The 19,752-nt window shown below is 34.1% G+C and overlaps 1 pseudogene; it reads left to right on the top strand.

Moving 5' to 3' along the window:
* The first annotated feature begins 3,937 nt into the window (after window positions 1–3,937).
* Window positions 3,938–19,546, top strand: LOC123801001 (ATP synthase F(0) complex subunit C2, mitochondrial pseudogene; annotated as a pseudogene).
* The last annotated feature ends 206 nt before the right edge of the window (window positions 19,547–19,752 follow it).

Here is a 19,752-nt window from a genome sequence, read left to right on the forward strand (position 1 = left end):
TAGAGAATTTGGCTCTGAATATTAAGTTGATCCCTACTTCTTAATATGGGCTTCTCAAACCTGATTAATTAAGATTTTTCTCATTTGCAATACTCCATGTATAACCTTGGCTGCACTAATAATTTGTCCAATTATACTGAAGACAAAGAACAGAGTTGTATGCAAATAACTGATTATCATTATAAGTGAAAAGACTCAGCAAAAAAATGGTTTTTGATTTTTTGAGGGAATAGTGGAAATCAGAAATTAACTTAGAATTGTTCATCTCAGTTTAAAAAAACACAATCTACTAAATTGTGGGTTAGAGATAGCTTTAAAAAAAGAAACAGAGCTTCTTTATATACCCATATGAAATAGAACATTAAAAATATTCCCAACAGTATTCCAGGACTTTCACTGGACCAAGATGGAATAACAGCGATTCGACTTAGTGTCTCACGTGAAACGATGAAAAGATCAGAATTTTTCCAAAAATAGCTTTTAGAATTTGAACAACTGGCAGCTCAGGACTGATCCCTGAGCAAGGAACAACAAATAAAATGAGCCCTGTGAATACTCTAGCTTATGCCCTGACACAAGTGAGTTTCCAGGCTGTGGAGATCTGACTACAGAATCAGAGGTCAGAGTGATGTGATTGCAGGCTGCAAAAGCACATGAGCCAAGGAATGGACATAGCCTCTAGAAACTGAGAAATACAAGTTAGCGGAATTTTCCCTAGAGTCCCAATAGGCATGCTGCCCTGTTGACATCTTTATTCTAGCCAAGTGAGACCCAATTTGGAAGTATGACTTCCAATATTGTAAGATAATAAATTTGGGGTGTTTTAAGTCACAGGTTTGTGATAATTTCTTACAGCAGTATTAGAAAACTAATGTAAAGTTATAAATCAAGGCAAATAATATCCACTCTTCTCATACCTTTTATAACTTGCTATACTTCCTCAAGTTTTGTCTTTCATTATACTCTTACATATTCTGAGACAATCTGTTTCTGTACAATAGGACAAAGCTATTTACTCTACCCTTGAAAAATTAAAATTCTTCCTATTATCTTGCATGCATGGTTTTATTTCTTTGTCATTATTGTTCTGTGAATGATTTAACCCACCCACATGAATAACTTTTAATCAGAGTAGCTAACTTCCAACTCACAGAGAAGTAGGAGATAGAAAGCTCAGAACTGTGCCATAATCAGGTATTTTAGCAGGTTAGCAAAGCTTAAAAATACACTTAACGCAACTTTCTATCGGCTATAGAGCTGTATTCCTCTTCTTTACGCCTCTTTAAAGTGGTAAAAATGAACATGTCTATTAACATGACTAAAATAATAAAACACTATAACATATAAAATTAAGAGAAAGTATATAGATTTAAATCTATGCTTCATGATCAATGTTTTATTATTCAGTTTTACTAAGAAAGCATTGATATCCAAGATTGTTAATTAATTAATTCAATTTAATAATTCAAGGTTTTAAATTACCTGAAGCTCTTGGAAATAGTTTAAGCTTACAAAGAAAATAATATCAATGTAAAAACTTATATTATTATGTTATTAATGATTTGTGTTAGCTTACTTGAACAGATAACCAGTATAAAAAGGTTAGGGTAAGTTCAGATGTAACTAAACTGACTCTTCATTTAAAGCAAACACAAATTTGTTAAAGATAAATAAGTAAATAAGATATACATGTGTATTATCCTCAAGAAAAATGCACATAGCTATTTAAAAATTTTTAAAACACGCAAAATGGTTATGCCAGTATAAGATTTATCTTAACTATGAGCATAGATTCCAAAAACACTTCTGAGCCAGCAGTTAATCTAAGGATTGATTTTCTTTAAAATCTTGTACATTTAAAGTATTAAGATTTCATTTCCTTATTCTCTGAGTATTTGGGAATGTTTTATTTACCTAAACATTTATTAATACTGATAAATCAATGAAAACAGATCTCCTTTCATTTAAGAGATGTTCTAGGTTGGAAAGCATTTCAAACTTACACAAAATGGAGAATCTTTTCTCAAGTACAAACATGAAGGCTTGGTTTGGTTTTGTTTGGTTTTGGTTTTGTTTCAAATTTTTATTTAAATTCCAGTTAGTTAACATATAGTGTAATATTAGTTTCAGGGGTAGAATTTTAGTGATTTATCAGTTACATATGACATCCAGTGCTCATCACAATGAATGCCCTCCTTAATACCCATCATTCATTTAACCCACCCCGCTGCCCTCATCCCGTCCAGCAACCCTCAGTTTGTTCCCTATAGTTAAGAGTCTGTTTTATGGTTTGTCTCTCTCTTTTATTTCCTCGTACATTCATCTGTTTTGTTTCTTAAATTCCACATATGAATGAAATCATATGGTAGTCTTTCTCTGACTAACTTATTTCGCTTAGCATAATACACTCTAGCTCCATCCACATTGTTGCAAGGGACAAGATTTCATTCTTTTTTATGGCTGAATAATATCCCATTGTGTATATATACCCTCTTCTTTATCAATTCATCAGTCCATGGACATTTGGGGTCTTTCTACAATTTGGGTATTGTTTCTATATCATTTATTTTTCCTCTCATCTGTTATTTCCCTTCTTCTGCTGGCTTCAGGCTTCATTTGTTGTTCTTTTTCTAGCTCCTTTATGTGTAAGGTTAGGTTGTGGATTTGAGATTTTTCTTGCTTTTTGAGGTAGGTGCCTGTATTGCTATATACTTCCCTCTTATGATTGCTTTTGCTGCATCTCAAAAGTTTTGGACTATTGTGTTTTCATTATCATTTTTTCCATGTGTTTTTTTTTTATTTCTTCTTTAACTTCCTGGTTGATCCATTCAATGTTTAGTAAGATGTTCTTTAACCTTCATGCATATGTTGTCTTTCCAAATTTTTTCTTGTGTTTGACTTCAAGTTTCATAGTGTTGTGGTCTGAAAATATTCATGGCATGATCTCAGTCTTTTTGTACTGGTTGAGGGCTGATTTGAGACCTAGTATGTGATCTACTCTGGAGAATGTCCCATGTGCACTGGAAAAGAATGTATAGTCTGCTGCTATCTTTGAATATATCTGTTAAGTCCATCTGGTCCAGTGTGTCATTCATAGCCACTGTTTCCTTGTTAATCTTCTGCTTAGGTGACCCGTCCATTGTTGTAAGTGGGGTCCTAAATTCCCCTACTATTATTGTATTATTATCAATGAGTTCCTTTATGTTTTTTATTAATAGTTTTATACATTTGGGTGCTCCAAAGTTGGGGTCATAAATATTTATAATCGTTAGATCTTCTTGTTGGATAGACCCGTTTTTTATGATATAGCACCCTTCTTCATCTCTTGTTATAGTCTTTAGTTTAAAATCTAGTTTCTCTGGTATAGGTATGGCCACTCCAGCTTTCTTTTGATATCCATTAGCATGATAAATAATTCTCCATCCCCTCATTTTCAATCTGCAGGTGACAGACACATAGAGAGTTTAGATTTCAGTTCTATAATATCATTCATAGGTTAAAAGCAAGCATAGAAACATAGTAACTGCCTACTCCAAATGCCAATGGCTATTTTCATGAAATTATTAATTGAATTGACTTGAGCTCATAAATAGACCAAAAAAAGAAAAAAAAAAGACAGACTGGATTCTCTATCATAAAACCAAACGCCAATCATTTTTACCATCAATGAAGAATAACTTATTAACAGAGTATGAATTTAAAAAGACGAAGAACTCTTCCCCCAAGCAGCCTGAAATGACCTCTGAAAATGGTTTGCTATTCACTTGACCCAGAAAACCCTACAAAATCATGTAAATCAAGAGGTTCGAATCATCATGTTCACTTTAAGAACACAGATGAAACTGCCCAGGCTATCAAGGATGTGCACATCTGAAAAGCCACAAGTATCTGAAAGATGTCACTTTGCAGAAACAGTGTGTGCCATTCTGTTGCTACAATGGTGGAGATGGTATGTGTGCCCAGCCCAAACAGTGGGACTGGACACAGGGTCGATGGCCCAAGAAGAGTGCTGAATTTTACTGCACGTGCTTAAAAATGCAGAGAGTAATGCTGAACTTAAGGATTTAGATGTAGATTCTCTGGTCATGGAGCACGTCCAGGTGAAAAAAGTCCCCAAGATACAGCATAGAACTTACAGGGCTCACGGTCAGATTAACCCATACATGAGCTCTCCCTGCCACATTGAGATGATCCTTACTGAAAAAGAGCATATTGTTTCTAAACCAGAAGAGGAGGTTGCACAGAAGAAAAAGATATCCCAGAAGAAACTGCAGAAACAAAAACTATGGCTTGGGAGTAAATTCTGCATAGAATAATGCAAATACAAATTTAAAAAAATTTAAAAAGATGAAGAAACTCAAAAGTCAGGGAGGAGAAAGGGCAAAGTTCAAATTCTATTATTCTGGAGATTCTTTCTGGGAGGGAAGATAGGATAGGGGAGGGGAGGAGGGAGGGAAGGAAGAAGAAAGAGAGAATGGGAGAAAGGAAGGAAGGAAGAAAGGAAGGAAGGAGGGAGGGAGGGAGGGAGGGAGGGAGGGAGGAAAAACACGGCTGCACCAAAGAGCCCTTGAGGTGCTTGTTGGAAACAGTTCTCCATGTGTTCTCAAAGTTCTTCAGCACAATCAACAACTTATTTATGGACTAACAGTCCAGGGTGTTTGTAGAGCTAATAGCCCTGGGAGATATGGTATCTCTTTCACTCCTGGTCAGTTTACAGATCTGTTTGCCATGGAGGATAAGGAAGATAATACCTCCCTTCAGGTCAAAATTTGGACAGGTTTGCTAGGAGCCACTGTAAAAAATTAGAGTTATCTGAAATTGTGTTTCCTTGGCTGTGATACTAATTCACTGTGTGTGGAATTTACCTGGGTCTATCTCTGCATCACCTCATGGACTTGTGGGGGGAAGGGGAACCCATGCAAACATGAAGTTGATACTGCCTGTTGTGCTGCAATAAAGTTCTTTGCTGTGATCCAGGAATTTCATACTTCCACCTGTGTCAGTGAAACTGTGGCTGGCTAACTTGTTAACTTGTAGAATAAAATCTCGCACCCTTCATAGCTCTTGACAAGGGCATTTCTTTAACCATGCAGTTTCCTTGAATCTTTTAGGTCTGTCTTCTTGGGCATCTTCATAGATGATCTCCAAAGCCATTAAAGCATTAAGTTTCAAAAGTTTAAAAAAACATGATTCTTTTATCAATATAAAATGAATATATATCAAAGATTTCCTTTAATTCATTAAGAAAGTAATGGGTAAACTACTGTGACTCCTTTAAAGAACATATGAGAAGCTAGGCTACTTATAGAAGAAAAAGATTGCTGGGTTGGATAAAAAAACTTGTTAATATTGCATTGGAATAGAAACCATAACTTTTGGCCCTTACCCCAACATGGTCAAGATAAGCTCTGCCACTAGAAATGTAAAATAGTCCAATAAATAGAAAATCTAATCTACCACTGCACTGAAAAAGAATTTAGTCATTTTTTGCCTATTTTCAGGTTTCAGATGATGTTTCTCACTTAGGTTGAGAAGATTCTACAAGTTAATATATTTAAAGTTCTTTGAACAATTCTTGGCACATAATTAAATGCTATATATGTGTTAGCTATCACTTTGTTTATATATGTATATATATATTTTTTGAAAACCGAGTATAAAATAGTTTTCTGTTCTTTTAGGTGGGAAATAGCTAAAACTGAATTTTAGCTTATCAGTGACTAACTTATAGATAGTTAATGATGATACTTCCCCTCCACTCAAAACAGTAATAACACCATGCTATGAAAATCTTAGGCTTCTGTCTTAATCTGTTTTCCCCATTCTAACGCTGTGTGTTAGGAGCACTGTCCGAATTCTGTTACAACAGAATTACTGATCAAGTCTTTTCTGCATCATAGTTCCCTGATTCCATTGTATATAATGAATTAACTTATCTTATATGCATCTAGAAGATACTAGCTGTATATCATTCCTGGGAGAATTGAAAGAATGGTTGCTAAAATCATTCTCCATAGTTCTTCATTCTCTTGAGGAAACTTGATTGGGAAAGGCTTAAGCTAGACCAGCAAGGGCAACATCAGCACCTGGGAACTTGTTAGAAATGCAGAATCTCAGGATCTACCTCACAGCTATGGAGTCAGGACCAGAATTTTAGTGAGATACAAAGGTAATTCATATGGATATTAAAGTCTGTGAAATGCAGCTCTAGAGTATCCATCTATAGGTCGAGACTAGACTAGAGAATAAATCTTCATCTGAAAGGCAGTTTATGTGAGGCCTCTGAAGCCTGATGACTTTGGTTTAAAAGCTGGTTCCCACTGGATGTTTTTTCCTGCTTTGTCAAAGATTAGTTGCTTAAAGAGCCGAGGGTCCATTTCTGGGTTCTCTATTCTGTTCCATTGGTCTATGTGTCTGTTTTTGTGCCAGTACCATGCTGTCTTGGTGATCACAGCTTTGTAGTATAGCTTGAAATCTGGCAACGTGATGCCCCAGCTTTGTTTTTCCTTTTCAACAATTCCTTGGCGATTCAGGGCCTTAACATAATATAATAAAAAATTCTTATAAAAAAAAAAGAAAGTGAATAAGTCAAACAGAGAAAGACAATTATCATATGGTTTCACTCATTTATGTAATATAAGAAGTAGGAAGATCGGTAGGAGAAGAAAGGAAGAAGAAAGGAGGGGTAAACAGAAAGGGGAATGAACCATGAGAGACTATGGACTCTGGGAAACAAACTGAGGGCTTGGGGGGGGGGGGTTGGGGGATTGGGATAGGCCCGTGATGGGTATTAAGGAGGGCACGTATTGCATGGTGCAGTGGGTGTTATACACAAGTAATGAATCATGGAACTTTACATCAAAAACTAGGGATGTACTGTATGGTGACTAACAACATAATAAAAAATTATTATTAAAAAAAAAAGCTGGTTCCCTCCATTTAATAGCTTTGTGACTTCTTAAGATAAACAACCCTTTGGCACTTTAGTTTCTTTCTCTATAAATTCGGTATTTATATAAGGATATTATCAGATTCATAGCATTGTAGAATGGAGTTCCATATATGTAAATGGTTTATATCAGCACATAATAGCTCTCAATAAATGAGAACTATTGTTATTTATATCCCTGTCTTGGAGACACTTTTTATGTTTTTACCCAGTTACAACTGTTGGATGTATTTTAATTTCCACCCCTTGTGTGCACTGAACATTTTACATTAATACTGTACTGCTTTACATTAAATCCGCATGGCTTTCTATGTGAATTGAATAAAGGATGTCATAAACACTGTGAAAAAAAATATTGAATATTGCCTCTCAATATTGCAACAATCAAGGAATTTAAGATTACATTTATCTTTAGATAAATTATATTTATTTTCATTCTAAAACATGGCTTTATAAAAAAAAAAGCATGGCCTTATGTAATTTTCAGTCTCTATAGTATTAGATCTGTTTGAATTAATAAGTATATGAACACCTTGCCACATCACTCATCATCCTGAAATAAGGTAATTAACAAAATATTTAATCATTTTATCTGTGAAAGAGGAGGAATTAGAGCTCCAAAAGAACCTAGTCATAGGGAAAGATTAATTGTAACTTAGGAAATATTAAAGTAAACTTAGGTAAGAGTTATTCTGAAGTGAAGAAAGCTTTTAAATCATCTAACAGCATTTTGGCATTATTACCACAGGAATGCCATGGAGCCATAAACACAGGAAAGAAAAGTTTTCCTAAGAAGGCTACTATTCTTGAGGAATTAAGCAGAAAATCACTTCCTACTCAGAAAGAATTCCTCCATCTTTGTTTCCATGGTACTACATTCATGTGAGTTTTTCTCAATGTTCTTTTGCCTTCTTTTGCCGAATCATACATTGTTCTATTTTTCTTAAAATCTTAAAATATTTGCAAGTAGTAAAAAAAAAATTCTGAGAGTACAGATGTATTTAAAATATAAAGTATTAATATCCTGTTCCAATTCTCCCCACTCCCTCCTCTGTTCCTTGTGAATTATTTTAAATAATTTGTAAATTATTTGCTAGTTTCATCCACAAGTTTAAATAACAGGCTTATGTTCTGTAAATTGATATGTCTATTACAGACCTTTAGGTCTATTTTCACCTCACTATATGTAACTCTCCTGTTTTATAAGTTATTACCTATCTCCACATACTGTTTTCAAGTCCTAAGAAAGCAGAAATGTATGTCCCTTTTTTTCACTGCTGTATTCTCAGTGGTAAAATAGTGCTTGTCACTTAGCTTTTGTTGAGTTAATAAATAATGAGTAAATAGATCAAAACTGCTCTCATATCAATCTTCAGACTTTTTACCCTCCATTTTTTATAGTGTAAGCATTTTTCTTATTCTTCCCTTAATTGAATTTTTAATTTTAATAATACACCTTAATTAAGTGCTTTACTTTATGAACTTTAAACTCCTGGCCTTCTAATGATGAAGAGTCTCAATTCTCAGTTCCCTACTATAGATTATGCTTCTCAAACAATACCATTTATATTCACAGTCTTCATTTTGATAGTTTCAGACTTTATATCATTATTTTAGATATAATCTGAGTTACACAGTAATAATTCCATTTGGTTATCCGAAAGTGAATGCAAGAGTAAAAAATTTATTTGCAAATGAGGTCTCACGGGTTGGAATATTGTTAAAATGTTGATCCTTTACACTTATTACTTTATTTAGAATTGTGTCTCTATTTCTCTTTTTTATTACTACTGCAAACACTTTGAGGCTGTCATTGTATTTTACCTGTATTAATTTAACAGGCAACTGATTTATATATCTTATACCATTCTCTGTGTACTCTGATCTATCTTATACTCTACTACCATTGTCACATCAGTTTTCACAATTCTTCTATTTGTCTTTAGTTACAAACTCCAGGTATGTCATATATGTCCAAACTCTTACTCTTGTTTAATATACCAGTGCTCTCATATACACACTATAAGCGCTAAAAGATTGAAGCTACATGGCATTCCGAAACATGCCACCATGCACCATGGTTCAATGACAATATTATTTCCAAGTATTTTGTCAGACTTCCATGACAACAAAACTTAAGGAAATTCCTTCATGGCATGACACAATAAAATCCATACATTCTAGAGCACTAGAGATTTGCCTTCACATTGAAGTCATGATCTATCTTGAAATGATTTTTGTATACAAAACAGCTAGAATTCTTTTTTTTCAATTAACAGATTATTAAGTCTATGTGCAAATTACCAATTTTACCTGCTACAGGTAAACACATAACCATGCATGTGCACGTGCACACACACACACACACATCACACCGTTTACTCACAAACCATCTTAGCAGCATGTGTTCTCATACAGAGTGATGTGATGAAGTTCAGACATACCTATATGTGAGTGAGGTTTGTACTGCAGAAGAGGACCCCTAAAATTATGAGGTTCATATCTTACATAGAGCAGCTGTCAGATCTGTATCTCTGCCTCTCTGGAGGGTAAAACAGAAAATTTTGCTCTATAAAATAGACAAATCATCCTTGGATAGGGAAAAAGATTTCTAGGTCTATTATGGAAATTATGCCAATGGATGAAGGGGAGATGAATCTTTAAATCTCTCCTGAGATGTTCATTATCTCTAAATTCCAAGGAATGCTTGTCATTCAGTATTAGACTGTGCTAAAATATGAAAATATTCATGAAGCATTGCTTCCCAACAATAGTTTTTCACAATATCAATTAGTGAATAGTCATCCTTTCCCCAGTATTCTGCAGAGTAAATTGGTTGTGTAGTGTATTTCCGTATGAGTATGGATCCGTTCTGGATTCCCTAGTCTATTCAATTGTTTTATTTCTATTTTCACATTAATAATTTAATGTCACATTGTCCACATTAATCCTGTAACATTTTACAAAATCTTCATGATGAATTACATTACCTGATAGGGCAAGTTCCTTGCTTCTGCTGCTGCTTCTTTTTTGTTTGTTTTGTTTTTCAGGATTCTCCTAAATATTTTGATCCCTTACACCATGAATAGTTTTTTTTTCTTTTGGAATTTAATTGAAATTGAATAAAATCTATAAATCAGTATTAGAAGAACTAATGTTTTATAATGTTTAATAACCTTATTTATAAACATCACATGCTTTTTCATGGGTTTTCTTTAATATTAAAATACTCAAAATATACATAAATTGGTAAGTTAGACCAACATCTCAACTCTCTATCACCAATAAAGGGTATAAAAATCTTGAAGCTTATTCATTCAATGCAACCTATATAACAGTGAAAAATAATAAATTACAATTGCCTATGTGAACAAAGATTAATCTCAACAAATAATACTGAACAAGAAAGACAAATTTCTGAGAATAATAAAATTTTAGTATGAGTATGTCCCATGCCATATTGGGAATAAATTTGGTAAATCTATCGATCTTGGTTTCAGGTTAGTTGTTGACCTAGTATCTCTTTTAAGTAGTCCTCAAGTAAGAGGACTTGACAACACCATACTTCATCATAGACTCATCTGGCAATTGAGGGGACTATTTGTGATAACTTGGTGCCTTGCTCCAGAAGAGAAACCACCTTTTCATATCTTCATGATAAGAAGTAATTTTGCAATGTGGAACAAGATGCCCACTGAAATTAAGCTTCTGACTTCCCACAGAGACTGGGATCTCCCTTGATGTTTGCATTTCAATGAGATGACTCCCAGATTCTTGAGAAAGACATTGCTGGGACATAAAAAGTGACAAAAGGCCAGCTAAAAAAGGACCTCTCTAGTCTTCAAAAGAAAGTACATACATTTCAAAGAGATGGGAAAGTGCTTACAATTACATGTTATTTAAGGAAATTGCTCAAAGAAAAAGGAGGAGAGGGAAATCTCTCCCTTCTTTTCTTTTTTTCTCCCTTCTTTTCAACAGATAATATTACACCCCTTATTTTTAATTTGTATTTGTCCTTTCAGATCAAATGCAAGATGCCTATTTAAGTTTGAATTTCGCATAAATATTTTTAGTATACTCATTTTTTTAAAAAGCATTATGTCTCAAAGTACATGTGAACAAACTTCGTAAATCTGTCGATCCTCACTCCAGGATAATTGTTGACATAGTACAGAGGGGAAAAATCCTACCAAAACAGTAGTCCAAGCTAACAATCAGGCAGAAGATCCCACAGCCAAATCTAGAAAAGTATAGAGTTTCAGACAAAAAGAACAGAGACGTTTTCTTCCCCATTCAAGCTTCATTTGCGAAAGCTCTGGTACATAATAATTCTTAAGAGGAGAAGGTAGGTAAAGGGAGCTAGGATCTGGATGAGACTCCAAGATGCTCCACACGAAGAACCTTATGAAAATAGTATAAATAAATGTAAACATCTTTTTAGATGGAGATCTTAATAAGTTAAGAGGGGGACTTTATCCCAACAAAAACAAAAAAGGCACTTAATCAATTAGTACAAAATAATTTTAAGTGTACATGCCTATTTTGTATATTGCGGCCATTTAAATCCAACTAGAATACTTAAGATGAAGATCATTATCTCTGTGAAGATGAAAGAGTGATAAATTATTAACAGCCCATTCCAGGCTCAACACAGTTTACACTTGTGCTTTGATATGCAGCTAGACATGCTGTTTGCAGACCCTAATCACTTAAACTCACAATTATTCTTAAGACTTTGCTCAAAAACACTTATTTCATTTGTAATTATAATGCTTTACCTCAACAATCTTAGCAACTGCTATTATTTTCTAAAGTTAAAATTCCCTGTTGCTTACACCCATCTTATGAGTATTCAATATAAAGTCTTGTGAATAGTTTTCTTGTACAGCCTTCTCTGTAATCTTGCTTCTTAGATTCATATTATTCAGTTGCTGAGAAAATTGAGTGTTGACACTTTTGAGATTTGCATGCACTTTTATTTTTTAAAAAAGTATTATCATACATTTTGTTGATTAACAAATAAAAACTCAGGGCCATCTTATTCTCTTCAATAGACCATAAAAAGTAAATAATGGGGCCATCACCACATCTCCCAAAGGAAAAGATGCAGAAATCTCAGTAGGATAATAGTTGAATTAAACTGCCATAAAAAGAAAAAAATGGCATATAAATCATCAAATCATATTTCTCAGTTAAGCTTATACACATTCAATACACATATCTAAATCTGGCCAGGAATGCTACAGTTGGTTGGAATGTTTCCATGCCTCAACAACCTACATATTAAGTTGATTGATCACTTAAACCATCTCCTGCTTCCTTTGATCTCCCATCATTTGCTATAGTGTCTGATGACTGACATCACCAGCAGGGGTACATCTTCTAGACAGAGTGCTAGCCTAGAGAAATAGGGAAAAGAACAAAAACGTGTCTGTCAAATATACATGATCAAAAAAATGATATTTTACAGGCATATTATCACTGTCAGCTAAATGAAGAGGTAAGTGAAATAAATGGGATCTGAAATTAGAGATGAAAAGAGATTCTACAACTTAAATTTTCAAAGACAGAACAATGCTGAGGGTAAAATTATTTATGAATGCCACATTGCTTTACAGTCCAAAGCATAGAAACAATTTTCAGATAATTCATACCTTTATTCTTCTATAATATTTATGCAGTTTGGGAGCTGAGTGGTTTGCTGTTTGTGATTTAACACTTTTGCTTTTTTTCCCTTTGAATGTAAAACAACAAACAAAAGCTACCATAAGATCAGAGCATTTTTGGATCAGCATATCTGAATATGCCTATCAATCAGTCATATTTTCTTATCAGTTACACCAATTGTTTTCCACTGTATATGAACAGAAATAAATTACACCATCTGGATTTCTCTGAACAGAATACACTTAAAGAGTAGTTTAAATTGTAGTTTATAGCTTAATGCTCTCCATAGCAATGATCTGTAATAGCATCCTACTGCTCTTTTTAATTGCAACTGTGACAGGGAAAGATTAAGCATCATTATCAAAGTACAGAATAAATAGGTCAGTCTCTTATCCATGGGTCCTTACACCATGATGCCATTTACCATTCCTGCTATCTTGTCCTAAAACCCTCAGCCTCAGCCTTTATTGAAGAGCCCTATGCCCAAAGATCTCAATTAAAAAAGAAAAAAATCTAAAGAAAACATTGTACTTCTTAAATCATTTTGTAGAAAAAAATAGTTCTATATTTTCTATTACTGTTTAATTTATGAAATCCGACACCTGAAAGCCATTGTTTCTATTTGCACTGGAGTGACAAGCACTATGACCCAACAGGTCTTTGCCCCTCCAATTTTTAAGATTAAACTGAATTGTAATGACAAGTTATTTGTGCAGAAACACTTAGACTAATGAAAGAAGCTTGTATTAAACCTTGGATTTTCAGAGTGCAATTCCTAAGGGAGTTGTTGCCAAGCTTTTATCCCCAGTGCCTTCCCTCTGACTAACTCTTCTGGCTACTCAGCTTTTCTTGTGTCAAATGCATGAGTTTCCTCCACTTCTCTCTGCCCTTCAGGAGTCCTCATCACCTTAATTGTGGTGAGTTATTTGAAACACCCTACTCAGAAAACTTGCCTTCTCTCTTCTTCTGTTGTTTTCATGCTAAATCCCAACCTGGGTTCAGAAAATTTAAAGTAATCTGATTAAAACCCAGTGAAACTAAACACAAGGGAGAGAACAGAATATAAAAGAAGTCAGATAACCTAAAGGAGATCAATTTCCATCTGTTTTTAAGCTTGTTACTAATGTGGGGCCTGCCTTCTCCCCCATGAATGCACGTCTGGGATTTGCGGCACTAGGCCAGCAGGAATGTTTCTCTTTGATATGTTTTGTCTTTGGGCACCTTGGTTCCACATTTGGAACACCTCAAAACTTCACTAGCTGCCGTATTGCTTCTTTTAATTCCCTTCAGTTTTCCTGGACCTCCTGGAATACTTACTTGTTCCTTATTCCTTGTTGAAGTACAATGCTGTCCTGGGGGGAGTAGGGGGGGAAATCCTTGTTAAAAAACAAAATTCAATTGAGTAAATTTTAAAGATTTTATTGGCTTTATTCAGTGATTCATGAGTCAGGCAGCATCCCATCTAGCAGATAGAAAGGAGCTCCAAAAAGCTGTACAAAATGAAAGGCTTTTATAGGCAGAAGGAGGTGAGACAAAGAAGTTGCTAAGAGAGTAAATTGTCTCAAGCAGAGTTACCTTTCTTTGGAAGATCGCAAGTGTCTTATCAGGCACATTACCTCACTAGTGCTGATCAGGAAATTCTAGACTGACTAGTTATTTTACATTTCTGATAGAGGCTGACACTGAAATTTGGTTAAGTAATAAGTCTCAGTTTGGTGATGTGGGCTTAGCACAAGTGACTCCATTTTGAGTTTGTTGTCTCTCTCTCTTTTTTTTAAATCCCCTTATCATACTTAGAATATAATTCTCAATTTAACTACTAAAAGTTCGCAAATCTGTTTCGATTAAATCATTTGCATTTTCCACTTTACACTTGTTCTGATTTCTCCCATGAAAGATCAGTCATGTAATTAATCTGCCTGTGAACAAAAAACATTTTCCCCATTTTTTCTCCCACCTCCTTAATATCTAACATGTAATTTTTCCTCAGTCTTAAAAAAATTATCTTCCTTCTCACATATTCAATTTAAAAACAAAAATCATTAACACATTATAAATATGAAGGATATGGCAACAAAGAAGTAATTGTTGGAAGAAAATGGATAAAGGTCTTACAAAGAAGATGTTAAGTCACACAGTTATACAATTTGTAAGTATATCTGAATGAAGTATAGTGCTTTGGGTCACATTAAACAGGGTTGAATTATGAAAGATGCCCAATGATTTCATCAAACATGTTTTTCTTTCTTTTAAATTATGTTTATTTAATTTTGTGTTGTTTATATAGGATGGGTCCTGGGAGCACTGAATCATAACAAACTCCATAAATCACACCTACAAAAACCACTAATCCAAGATCCTACAGAATAAGTCTCAGAGAAGCAGAATCTAAGTTGAAGAGCTCTGTTCTTGTTTATTTATTTTGAAAGTAGTTCAAATATGTTTACTAAAGAACATTAAGGACAATTCTTTTAATCAAGTAAAGTTACATGTAGGATTCCCTATGTACAGCTGAAAAGGGTGTTATGAAAGATTGATTTAAAATGCTTTACCAAGTTTGAACAAAACTTGACTCAAAGATAGTATTTATTAGATTAGGATTGGTAGTTTGCATTTTATTACATTATTTGCTTATTTAAAAAATTATTTGTGTTAGTAAGATGGTAATCCATTATAGAATTGGTCCCATAACAGAGTAACAAATATAAGCATGAATATCAATGAGATAAGCAAAGACCTTTTTTTTTAAGGTTGATAAAGTGCTATTAACAATTTTCCATAGAGCTTCACCCTAGATGCCTTACACATTATTTGATAGTTAAAATATTAGTTCTTTGATTTCTGGGAAAGTCTATTAGATAGCCTTTCTTCTACTTTGATTGGCAATCATTCACTGCCAATTTAATTTGAAAATAAATTCTTATACATGTCAATTGCAATAATTTTTGAGGGCAGAACTCATAAAAATTGAGAAAAATAATTTTAGAGAGAAAAGCACTACACCCCTTGGGCCTACTAGAAATGCTTCTCAATTTTGCTACTACAAAGAAAATTCCAACTCACACTCAATAGAAGTTAGTCTGGAAGTCTCCCTTCATTGTAACAGATAGCATTCAATTTGATTATTTCTAAGCAAAATATCAGTTTGTCTCCCAGAATGCTGACAACATGGAAAGCATACAAGGCCAAGCATTTATGAATTGAACACACAATATAAAGTGGAATGAAAGTGCTCAAAGGTGTTCATCTGGAACTATCATCACCTGACCCAGCAAAAGCACTAGATGAGATTTTCCTGTGCTTCCTTATGATATTTAGGAGTATATATAAGCAGAGCGGGCCATATTTATAGGCTTGAAAGCAAAGGGCTAGACATGCTTAAGGTTTATGGAGATGCCTTGCTAACTATGCAGTCATCTAATAATTGGCCAAAGTCTGGGCTAAGTATTCACTCTTACCAAGGTGACCAACCTCCTGGGAGCAAAGACAAAGAAGCGAAGAATTACTTGGCTTGACTAATGGAAAAAATACTCTGTGCATACGAGTCAACTTTCATTTCTACGTGCCATACACAGTGTTAATGCGGCTTAAGTCTACCCATGATAAAGCTAGACAGAATACCTTGTCGTGGCCCTCACATTCACCTTGTTCACCTTTCAAGAATAGACAACCTGTGGATTAACACTTTTAAATCTTTGCTTTTATTTTGCTCTAGTTTTCTCTCTCCTCTCAATGTAAAATATTCCCTTTATCAAATATAAATATGTATATAGCAGAATATATTACAAATACTTGAACTGCTATGAATGGTCAGTTCGGATATATCTATCTCTACCCATATCTATCTATCTATCTATCTATCTATCTATCTATCTATCTATCATCTATCTATCTAGATTTATTGTAAGATGATTTTGTTTCCTTTGAATATCTTAATAGCCAATCTGGAAATATCTCTAATCTAATCTACTTTACTTATGTCTATATTTTAATAAGTCCAGAATATATCATTGTGATATTTTGCTGAACTAGGAGCTCAGGTGGCATGACAAAAGCAAGGGATAATAGAAAGAGACAATGCTGATGCTTAATTCAATCACTTGTTTATTTTCTTCTTCTTCTTCTTAACATGCCTAATGATTTAAAACTAAAGAATTTAAGTAACAAAGTCATATATCAATGAAAAACACAAATTACTAAATAAAAGATGCCAAAAAGACATGAAAATCAATTTATTGCACACCAGTCTATTTTTTCAAAGATCCATAATTTGAAGGCAAACGTAGTATAACTATAACTAATCGCCCACACATCAGTTTTGTTTTCCATTAGTTCAGTAATATACTGAAAAATATAAATAAAAAAATCACCCTGAAAGTAAATTAACTTTTATAAGAATAGTGCTTTAAGATTCTAGTCTTCCTTCCATAGATAAGGTATAATTTTACCTTAAGTGATTAGATTTTATTTGGATCATGACACTCTATTATATGAATTTACTCCTCTAATCTGTCAAAATCATTGCTCTGAAGTTGAAAATATTCACATTGATACAACTGCCTTAGGCTTTTGTGCAGCAATACTTAGTTTTTCTGAATAGACAGTAGTTTATTAAGTTGGGTAACATAATATCAAATATAGAAAATGGCATAAATCATTAATAATATAACAACCCAAGAGTACCTAATTAGTTCATAGGCATCATATTATTGTTTTTTATGAATATAGTTATGATAAACATGTCACATTAGCATCTTAAGATTATTTATATTTTTATTTCCTCCCTATCATTATAAATCAATATTGATTAACTACAGTATGACTAGATTCATGGACTGGTTATATTTAAGAATTAAAATTATTTTGATCACTTAAGAAGCAGATTCCTTATTTACTTTTCAAGATTATTTTTCTAGTTATTGTTAAATAAAATTGCTTACCAATCTACAGTATGATTAACAACATAAGTTAATTATTTTTAAAATTCAAGATTTTCTGATTATTCATGATATAATTGGGTTATTTATTTATACCTTTTAAAGTTATAGTAATATAAACCTGGGAATGTTCATATCATCCTTCTTTTAGTCATGACAAATACAATAATATAGTACATGTTGAACATATAATCTCTAAATAGTGAAGTTCTACATGAATCTAAAAATTTAGTTAGGAAAACATTCTACTCATTGTTCCATTGAATAACCAAGGATCATATATAATGCAACAGTGCAATTGCTAAGAGCAGGATTAATCAAATTAAAGTTTAAGAATATTGACTGTCAATTTGTTTTAACACTTTTATTATAGAAAAGGTCTTCAATTTGGTAACTCTACTTTAAAATGAAAACAAACTGATGCCTTGCTATATGTTTAAATTAAGATTGCTATTTTGGTCTTGACACATCCAAAATAAGAACGTTATTCAACACGAGCACAGCTTGCCTGCATATCAGCTAGAACTATTGGAGCTTAGTGTCATAGACATTGAACACAATTACTTGGTGAGTGGAAAGGTGGTTGGTTGTTTTTCATTGACTTGAAAGGGCATATGCAATAATTAAAATTGTATTTTAAAAACTGACTTCGCTCTCTTGAACCTGGCTTGAGAAAATGATGACTAAAGCAGTCTTCAATGGAATTGCATTTGGACAACCTCAGCTAGATCTTAGAAAAAGCTCCTCTGTTCCTTTGTATTTGACAAGCATTTGACAATTGAACTGAAGATACTTTTCTATTATACGTAGGTGTTTTTATTCACGTTTGCAGAAGATGATGAATGCAAAGCAGAAGTAATAATTTCGTTTTTTGGCCTTTTGGCTAAGATCAAGTGCAAAGCAGAAGTAATATCGCTTGCTAAATTTCAAATGTTTTGTTAGAATTTACCCAATTCTTCTGTTTTTTTTAGAAATATAAAAGAGAAGTCAGGCTGCTCCACACTACCCTACCATCACCATTGCCATTTGTATATTAATGAATCAAATGCAGCATTTTGTTTCTAGGTTTTAAAACCTGAGAGTAATAATGTACAATTTAAGATTATTTAATTGAGAAAGCTTTTGCTCAATAATTTCTAAATAGTCTATGTAAAGTTCTCTCCATTCATGGAGACTTTAAAAATGGTCAGTAAAATTAACTGTCAGTCAACTCTGGTCATCATCACTGATAGTTTAGAACAGACACCACAGGGAGCATTTCATACTGTGGAAAAAATCAGAATGCACGACCATACAGTTACAACATCAGAAAGGTCTCTACATCTTTAGGTAATTTCAAAAAATTGAATATTTCTAAACCTGTCATATATAACAAGAGTTCCCTGAAAGCCTAATGATCTGTTAATATCGAAAGCTTCCAAGGCTGTAAAGGTACTATTTAAGGTGCCTGCCCTGTGATAGCCAGGAGTTGCTCCTTATTGTCAGATTAATGTGTATCAGAAAAACTACTTTGGCTGTCTTCTTTGCACTAGGAGCAGCTCTCCTGCCACAGCTCCTCATCCCCTAAAAATATATGCCTGTGCAAAGTACTTCTCCACCCCTTCCATGTCAGGAGCACCTCTCAGCAGTTGAGCTGATCACTGTCTGATGTGGTGCTAAAACCACTAAAGACACTAACAGATGAGAGCCTCAGCAGCTTGGCAGCCCCATGTCCCCTGACCTCACTTACTCTTAGACGCAGCTTCTGAACCAGTGTTATTTCAAAGGACAGTGACATAGCAACTAAGTTCATTGGGGCTGGGGCTGCCATGGTAGGGGTGGCCGGCTCTGGGGCTGGAATTGGGACTGTGTTTGGGAGCCTCGTCATTGGTTATGCTGGGAGCCCTTCTCTGAAGCAATAGCTCTTCTCCTAAGCCATTCTGAACTTTGACCTCTAGGAGGCCATGGGCTATTTTGCCTGATGGTGACCTTTCTCATCCTCTTCACCATGTGAAGGAGCTGTCTCCACCTCCAATGCCTTTCTCTCATGTCTCATTTTCCCTCTATGTTCCTTTTATCTAAACCTCCCCAGGGAGCTTGGGGAAAGTGGTTGGCTCAGTTTGACGAGAGGAAGACAAATAATACTGTATTAATAAGAAAAAAGAGAAAAACTACTTTGATTTTTCTGACACATAGAAGTTATGAAGCAAACCATAAAGG

Source organism: Ursus americanus, chromosome 10, assembly GCF_024610735.1.
Source record: "Ursus americanus isolate L20-20 chromosome 10, mUrsAme1.1.p, whole genome shotgun sequence".
NCBI classification, from domain to species: Eukaryota; Metazoa; Chordata; class Mammalia; order Carnivora; family Ursidae; genus Ursus; species Ursus americanus.